Here is a 7,235-nt window from a genome sequence, read left to right on the forward strand (position 1 = left end):
CTGGTAGAAGTCAGGGTTTCTTTGAAACTTCCTCTTGAGGCTTGTGAGGCGCTGTTCAGCTAGAGATCTATTGTCCGGCATTTTTATTTCTTTGTCCTTCAGTGGCAATCCAATACAATAGTGACCATCAACTAGCTGTGTGGATTCTTTGACTGAGTCGAGGAACTGATGGTCTTCCTGTGACATCTCTGACTTGTCATCGTATCCTCTCTCTGGGAAATCCGCGTTGTACAGCTGAGTCAGAAGGTTTTCCACGTTGGACACAGAAATGCGGTTGACTGAATGACTCACGACGTCTTGGTTAGCTGCTGCAGTGCCTCTGAGCGGGCCGTTGATAACCCATCCAAGAGATGTCTTAACTGCATAGGGCCCGTCACCTCTACTATTTATTATCTGCCGAGGCTCCATGGCTTTGTAGACATCAGTGCCAATAAGCAGGCCAACTTCTGCCTCTATGTGCAAGAGGCGAACTTCATGCAGATAAGGCCACTGATCCACATCTCTCTGCAGAGGAATGTTTTCTTTTTTCACTGGTATACTTGGTTGAGTGAACACCTGTGGAAGGTGTATGTAATTCTCCTCTTCCAAGCCACACACTTCCAACTCTGACAGAACATGAGTGTTTACTTTCTTCTCAGAACCCATAGTAGTGAGTAAAAGCTCTGCCTTTCTTCCTCGGAGGTTAAGCTGCTGCATAACATCATCAGTGCAGAAGGTCGCCGTGCTTCCTTGGTCTAAGAATGCATAGACCTGCATTACCTTGTCACTTCTTTTGGACTTTATCTTCACTGGAACTATGGGGAGAATAGCTTCTTTATTACCTGCCCCAGTATGTCCTCTGTTTTCATGCTCAGCTTCTACAAAAGCACTGGTGACTTCGCCAGTGACTTCTGTGTTCCTATTTTCATCCCTCTCTTGCAGGGCTGGAGCATCTCTTGTGACATGTAGAATGCTTGGGTGTTTTCCTGAACATTCGCCGCATTGCATCCTTTTGCGACAACTTTTACTCAGATGACCTTGTGTAAGGCAGCCAAAGCAGAGTCCCTTTGTGGCTAGGAATCTGATTCTTTCTTTAGGGGTCTGTTCCTTTATTTTCTCACAAACTTCCAATGTGTGACTCTTTTTGCAGTACATGCAAGGACTTTGAAAAGCATCGGCTGATTTGGCTGGGCCATGCTCCTTCTGATGTGACTGTTGAGCGCCACTCTGTCCTCCAGCTGGAGAGACAGTTGTAGCAAAGCTACTCTTGGGGTTACTTCTCTTAATGTTTACCTTGGTTTTCCCCTTCTCTTCTATGGTGAGGTCCAAGATGTCTCCAAACAGCGGGTCGTTGATAACCTCTGCCTGCCAGTTGATAAAATCCACAATGTCAGAAAACTTGGCTCTTCTTCCTTGGCTTGTGTGAATCTCATATGCTTGATTCCTCCAGCGCTCTTTCAGCTTAAAGGGTAACTTTGAGATGACAATTTTCATGTTGCTGGGGTTATCCATCTCAACCATGTACTCCACGTTACTCATGGTGTTTCTACACCCTGTTAGGAACAACGCGTATGAATGTAGAGCTTTCCTGTCTTCTGTTTTTATCTGTGGCCATTGGAGAGCTTTCTTCATGTAAGCCGTGGCTATTCTCAGTTCGTCCCCGTAGTGCTGTTGGAGTAGCCTCCTTGCTTCTTCGTAACCCTCATCTGGTTTCATGTGTTCGCAGCTGAGAACAAGGTCACGAGGTTCTCCACTTGTGTACTGTTGCAGGTAAAGTAACCTGTCCTGTTGACTAGCAGTCTTTCTCTCAACAGTTTGCTCAAACGCTGTTATGAATGAGTGATAACTGAGCGGGTCTCCATAAAACATTGGAACATCTCTTCTTGGAAGTTGTGACGTGCGCTGATGCCTCACCAACAACTCTGTTATCTCGTTTTGACGCTGCATTATTTTACAAATGCCATCAGATGTGACTGCTTGCTGCACATGGTTTACTGGTGCTGCTGAACTATCTGCTCCATAAGCTGAAGCCCTGGCATGAACATTAGCGGTCCAGGCTGGTTGCTGTGTGCCCATATGTGCATGTGATGAAGCGGCATGATGAACATTAGCAGGCTGAGATGTGCGGAGCGCAACCATAGGTGTGGTGTAACTCACTTGTGTACGTGACTCCTCATCTTCATCTTTAACTTGACAGGTGACCCTTCGACTTGCCTTGTGCCTGCATTCTGATTCGTAATATTCATTCATTCCATCCTGACCATCTTCATAATTTGTGTAAACCTTTATCTTTGCATTTGATGCAGCAATCTTGGCATCTAGATCCAACTGTTCTTTGCGTGCCTTTAAGCGAACCTCCTCCATCTCAATGTCTTGTTTTTTATTTAAGAAGGCGGCTTGTGCTCGCAGTTCTTCACGTTCTGCTTCCAGCTTTAGACGAGCGGAACTTGTGGTGGAAACCTGTGATGAGCGACTTGCCACTGAGCCATCTTTTCTCTCTTTGGATGCATGACCAATAACCTCAGAGATGCTGTCACTTGGCTTCACATCATCATCGCACTCATTATCATCATCGTTCTTTTCTTCTTCAGGATAATTCTCCATCCTGTCAATCCAATCCTCTGTTTCTTTAACAAAGTTTTCAATGTCCACACATTTGGGCATAAACCATTTTTCCTGATCCTCTTTCAGATCTTCTTCCTCAAGAAGAGGCATTAATGCAGCATTTATCTCTTTAAATTGTCGATAGAACTCGCCAAAAATAAACAGTGCTTCTTCTTTAATGATTTCCACATTAGCTCTGTTTTTCTTTAAGGCTTGAATGTGATTTGCTTTGCGACTAATCTGTGATAACTTGCCTTTTCTTTCACTCTTGAGCCTGTTCAATTTTTCTTCTACAGCCTTTGCCGTGGGCTTGGGCGTCCTCTTCTGGCCGTCCGCCGCAACGTCCATTATGCACGGTTTCACTCTTAATTAACTTTAATGCACACAAACTGTCCTCTTGCTTACTCGATGACAGCTTCTCACTCTTCTAAAACATGTCCGCGAAACATTCCAAGAGTTTAAACTTCAAGTGTGCTCTAAGGTTAACCACCGCGGCTTAATTGTGGCTGCTGCTCCGAGATCTCCGTTACTCACTGCGTGGCTTATCCACATCCAGAACGGCGCTTGTTCTATCTTCTTTTTTATTCCTCTTCTTCTCCTGTAGAGGTATCCATCCGTGTGCGTCGTTATCTCAACGAGCTTAGTTTTTGACTAATGTAAGTGTGGCTCCGTCTCTTTATCTTTCATAAAAAACACACTTCAATTATGGAGCGAGCAGGTAGTTGACGCGTGTCTTAGGTCACAAAAAACTCCACAGTTCTTCTTTCTCACGAGGGTTTATTGAAACCTTTCTTAAAGTTACAACAAAAAAGAAATAAACTGTGCAGCAATCCAAACTTAGGAGATAATCATTATCATAAATCCACTTTTGTCACGTTCACGGCTGTCACGTTCACGGCTGTCACGGTCAAAAACTAGTGTGCTCTCCTCGCCTCCATAGTCATACAGAACTAAATTACGCACATAGGCTATCACATTACGCACGTCTCAGCCAATAAGAAGAGAGCAGCTGCTATTAACCAATAGGTACTCTTATACCTCAAATAATACATAAAGGGTAAATTCAACAAATTAAATTATTTACCATCTTGTGTGTAAATTACAAAATGGCTCTAACATAAACGTTTATGACTGTTGTCATTAAGTGTCATTCGGTTTTTGTAATGACAAGTTGACATTGTTTGGGTTGTCTTGATTATGACAACTAGACATTAATCAAAGTGACAAGACCAGAGGTTGTCTTTGTCATGACAACTTGACATTAAATTTGTTTGGGATGTCCTTAATGTCAAGTTGTCATGACACATTACTTTGTGTTCATCACTAAATTATGCATAGAATTTGACACAGGTAGCTTCCTTCCATTTAAGTTCCCCTGTAATCAAGTTGAACCTAAATGTAATTCAGCTGCTATTAATGGTCTTAGTAACACCTGTGCTCTTTCTACTTTGTCAAAATGCCATGACAGGAATCCAGGTCGATTCCAAGTTTGGGGACATTTAAGCATCTCTCTCTACCTCTTCCTGTCATCTCACCACTGTTAAGGCATAAACTAAGAATAATACATTTAAAAATATGCTGGTGTTCATGTATGTATCATGCCCCAAAACTCTTTTTTTTAGGCATTTTCAGCTTTATTGGACAGTTAAAGCAGTGTAGAGGCAGACAGGAAATGAGGGAAGAGGGAAGAAGGGTGTAACATGCTACAAAGGTCCCTGACTGGAGTCAAAGCAAGGATGTTTCAGTTTTACGCACCTTAACCTTTTGGCTATTAAAAGTTTTGCATGTTAGCTTGTGGTCATATGCTCACTCACTGACATTAACATGACAAATGCTCACATGCAATTTATCTGCATATAACCTGCAGTACATTAGCATGACACTGATGGGGATCACCATGTTGACATGAGAGTCTCAAGGAAACACTTCACCAAAGTCAGTGACAGTTAACATCAGCAACAAAATTTCAAAGTAACAATTATTGCCATATTTCCTTCGGGACCCACAGACCAGCACAGGTACCCTTAAAGATCTTTGTGTGCCAAATTTCATGACTTTCACTGAACAAGTGCGTAATATTGTATCACTGAGTGACCATTAAACACAGAGAATGAAAGCTAGTGGAGGATATAACATAATTCATCCATTGTTACACCGAAGGCTGTATTTTAATTAGTTCCATGTTCAGGAGGCAAAAGATACTATATAACTGAGAATGGTGTGAAGGGAATAATGCACCACTGATTTTTTTAAAAACTTTTTATTCTGTTTTATTGGTCTGTGTGTATTTTCTTTGTGTAAAGAGTATTGTGTCTGCTAGTTGTTTCAATTGTTTGGAGTGGTCAGTAAAAGTAATTTTGGTGGGTTCTCAAGGTATTTGGTCTGTGCTTAAACATGAAAACACCCTTGATTAACTGAAGTACAACTAGTGGACCTTACAGCTATGCATCAGTGCTGATAATGATGAAATACAAGAAGGATCTTTTGTAATCTTGTGTTTTGGTCTGTGAGGCTTTTTTTTGTTTTTATTTATATACAGTATAATATGATTTCAGAGGATGTAATTTCTCATTGACTCCAGATAAATTCTCAAATATCACAATACCACATTAACCTTTTTTCTGGACAATTATTACTTTCCTGTTTATTTATTTCAGCTAGGTGTAACACTTTCACTGGTGTTATTCTTAGAGATCACATATACTCATTCCCAGCACAACTTCCACCTGAGCAGAGATCTAATTAGCCAGAATAAGTGAAAACACCTGTGTGGGAGTGCAGGGCCTTTAACAAGCTCAGTTCTAATGCTAAACTCAAAGTAAGACATGTACTGTAAGGCATTATATCAGAACACAGTCAATAACCCCCCCCCCCCCCCCCCCCGCCCCTTTGTTACTCTAGCTCTGAAATAGTCTAACGTGTGTTACATCACGCATCACACATCCTACACTGTTTGTACTGCAGCCCCTTTTATCTGTTGAAATGTTGAAATATGCATGTAAATACAGTACTAATATATTGCACTTTCAAATACTATATTTATTTTTCTCTTCTGGGATGAACAGTCTGATATATGAATCTACAGTAAGGCTTAACATTACATTTTCAGCATAATATTTCTCTTTTCATCTAAAAACCAAAACATACAAAAAGAACTTTAGCACCATATGTTATTAATAATATTCATATTGTTCCCAAAAATAGGGTGTAGGTACAATACTGGACATCAGTTTTGCTTTTTTAAAGAACGGGGATTCCATGAAACAATTTACTTACATTTTATATTTAACAACAACAAAGAAATCATTCCTTATATGTTCTCAGTCAAAACATACAGTAGGTTGTATGAGTACACTTTCATAAAGATGCTACAGATTGTAGCAAATTTGCTTACTGACATTGTGCCAACTTTTGGAACACCCCGGATAAATCATATAGCCTAGGGAGTATCCTGATAGATTTATGAAATACATCAACAAGCTAACACAATCTAGAAATTGATTGAATATAAACAAAGCAATATTTCCCAACACCTTTGATAACAGTTTCAAAAATCAGCAGCAATTAATATGACAACCATAGTCGCTTCATTGGAATATCAAATCCATTTTTAAACAAAATATTACAGCCAATTCTACAATAACAACAAAAATAGATACACACAGATAAAGGACATATAGATGACAGGAATTTACAACACAGCAATCACGTTCTATTTTTTTTTTTTTACCCAAATTCCATCAGCAGAAGCAAATTTGTGCTCCTGTGCTTGTGTGTCAAACAGATGCATTTTTGTCACCTGCCATTTTCTCATCTCAGAAAGAAAGAAAGAAAGAAAAAACTCCTAGTGCAGATTGAACCATAATAATTAATTAAAAAAAACATACTGTATGCTGAAACCAGTATAATAAACACTATATGACAGTGTTCTGTCATCTGTTGTTTTTTTGTGCAGACCAGAAAATCAAAATGGCACCATTGAAAGTTGAGTTCTGCTGTAAACTGTGTGAATTTGAGGTGCTAGCTCTCGAGCATTTTGAGACTGCAAGTTTGCGCGGTGCAGACTCTCTCAGTCAACCGGAAGGCTATGCTTGTAGAAAGCCAAATAAGTGGACTCTGCAGTCCACAGTGGTAGCACCTTTTAAATGTATTTATTCAGCACCAGGTTATTAACAAAAATCAAAGAAAGAACAAAAGCAAAAGAAGAAAATGCACCGTTTTTATAATCTGAACAAACTGCTCCAATGGTCAAACAGATGGTCATGACACCAAGGTACAGACTTAAACCAAGTCAAACACTACGATGACCTGCTGCTACACATGAATGCAGAAATCAGAGGGTCATTGTGCAGTTGAGAGCACTTACATGCTAAATGCTGAGGGTCACCTCACAATGAGTCCTAAAGGCATGCTGGGAGGTGGTAGGAAAACCAGGAAATGAGGTTATTTGAAAGTGAATTAGTGATCGGGCCTGTTTCAGATACAAAATGCGACATAACTGATTTTTGCTCATTTTGTCATCATTGACCTCTTCTTCCACGTTTTATTCCGACCGCAGGCATTATTGTTTTGGCTAGAAGATGTATTGTTCAACACGAGACAAATGACACATAAAGTTCACAACTTGGCACTACAAATCATTCATCATTGCA

The sequence above is a fragment of the Scomber japonicus genome, chromosome 17, assembly GCF_027409825.1.
Source record: "Scomber japonicus isolate fScoJap1 chromosome 17, fScoJap1.pri, whole genome shotgun sequence".
Lineage (NCBI taxonomy): Eukaryota > Metazoa > Chordata > Actinopteri > Scombriformes > Scombridae > Scomber > Scomber japonicus.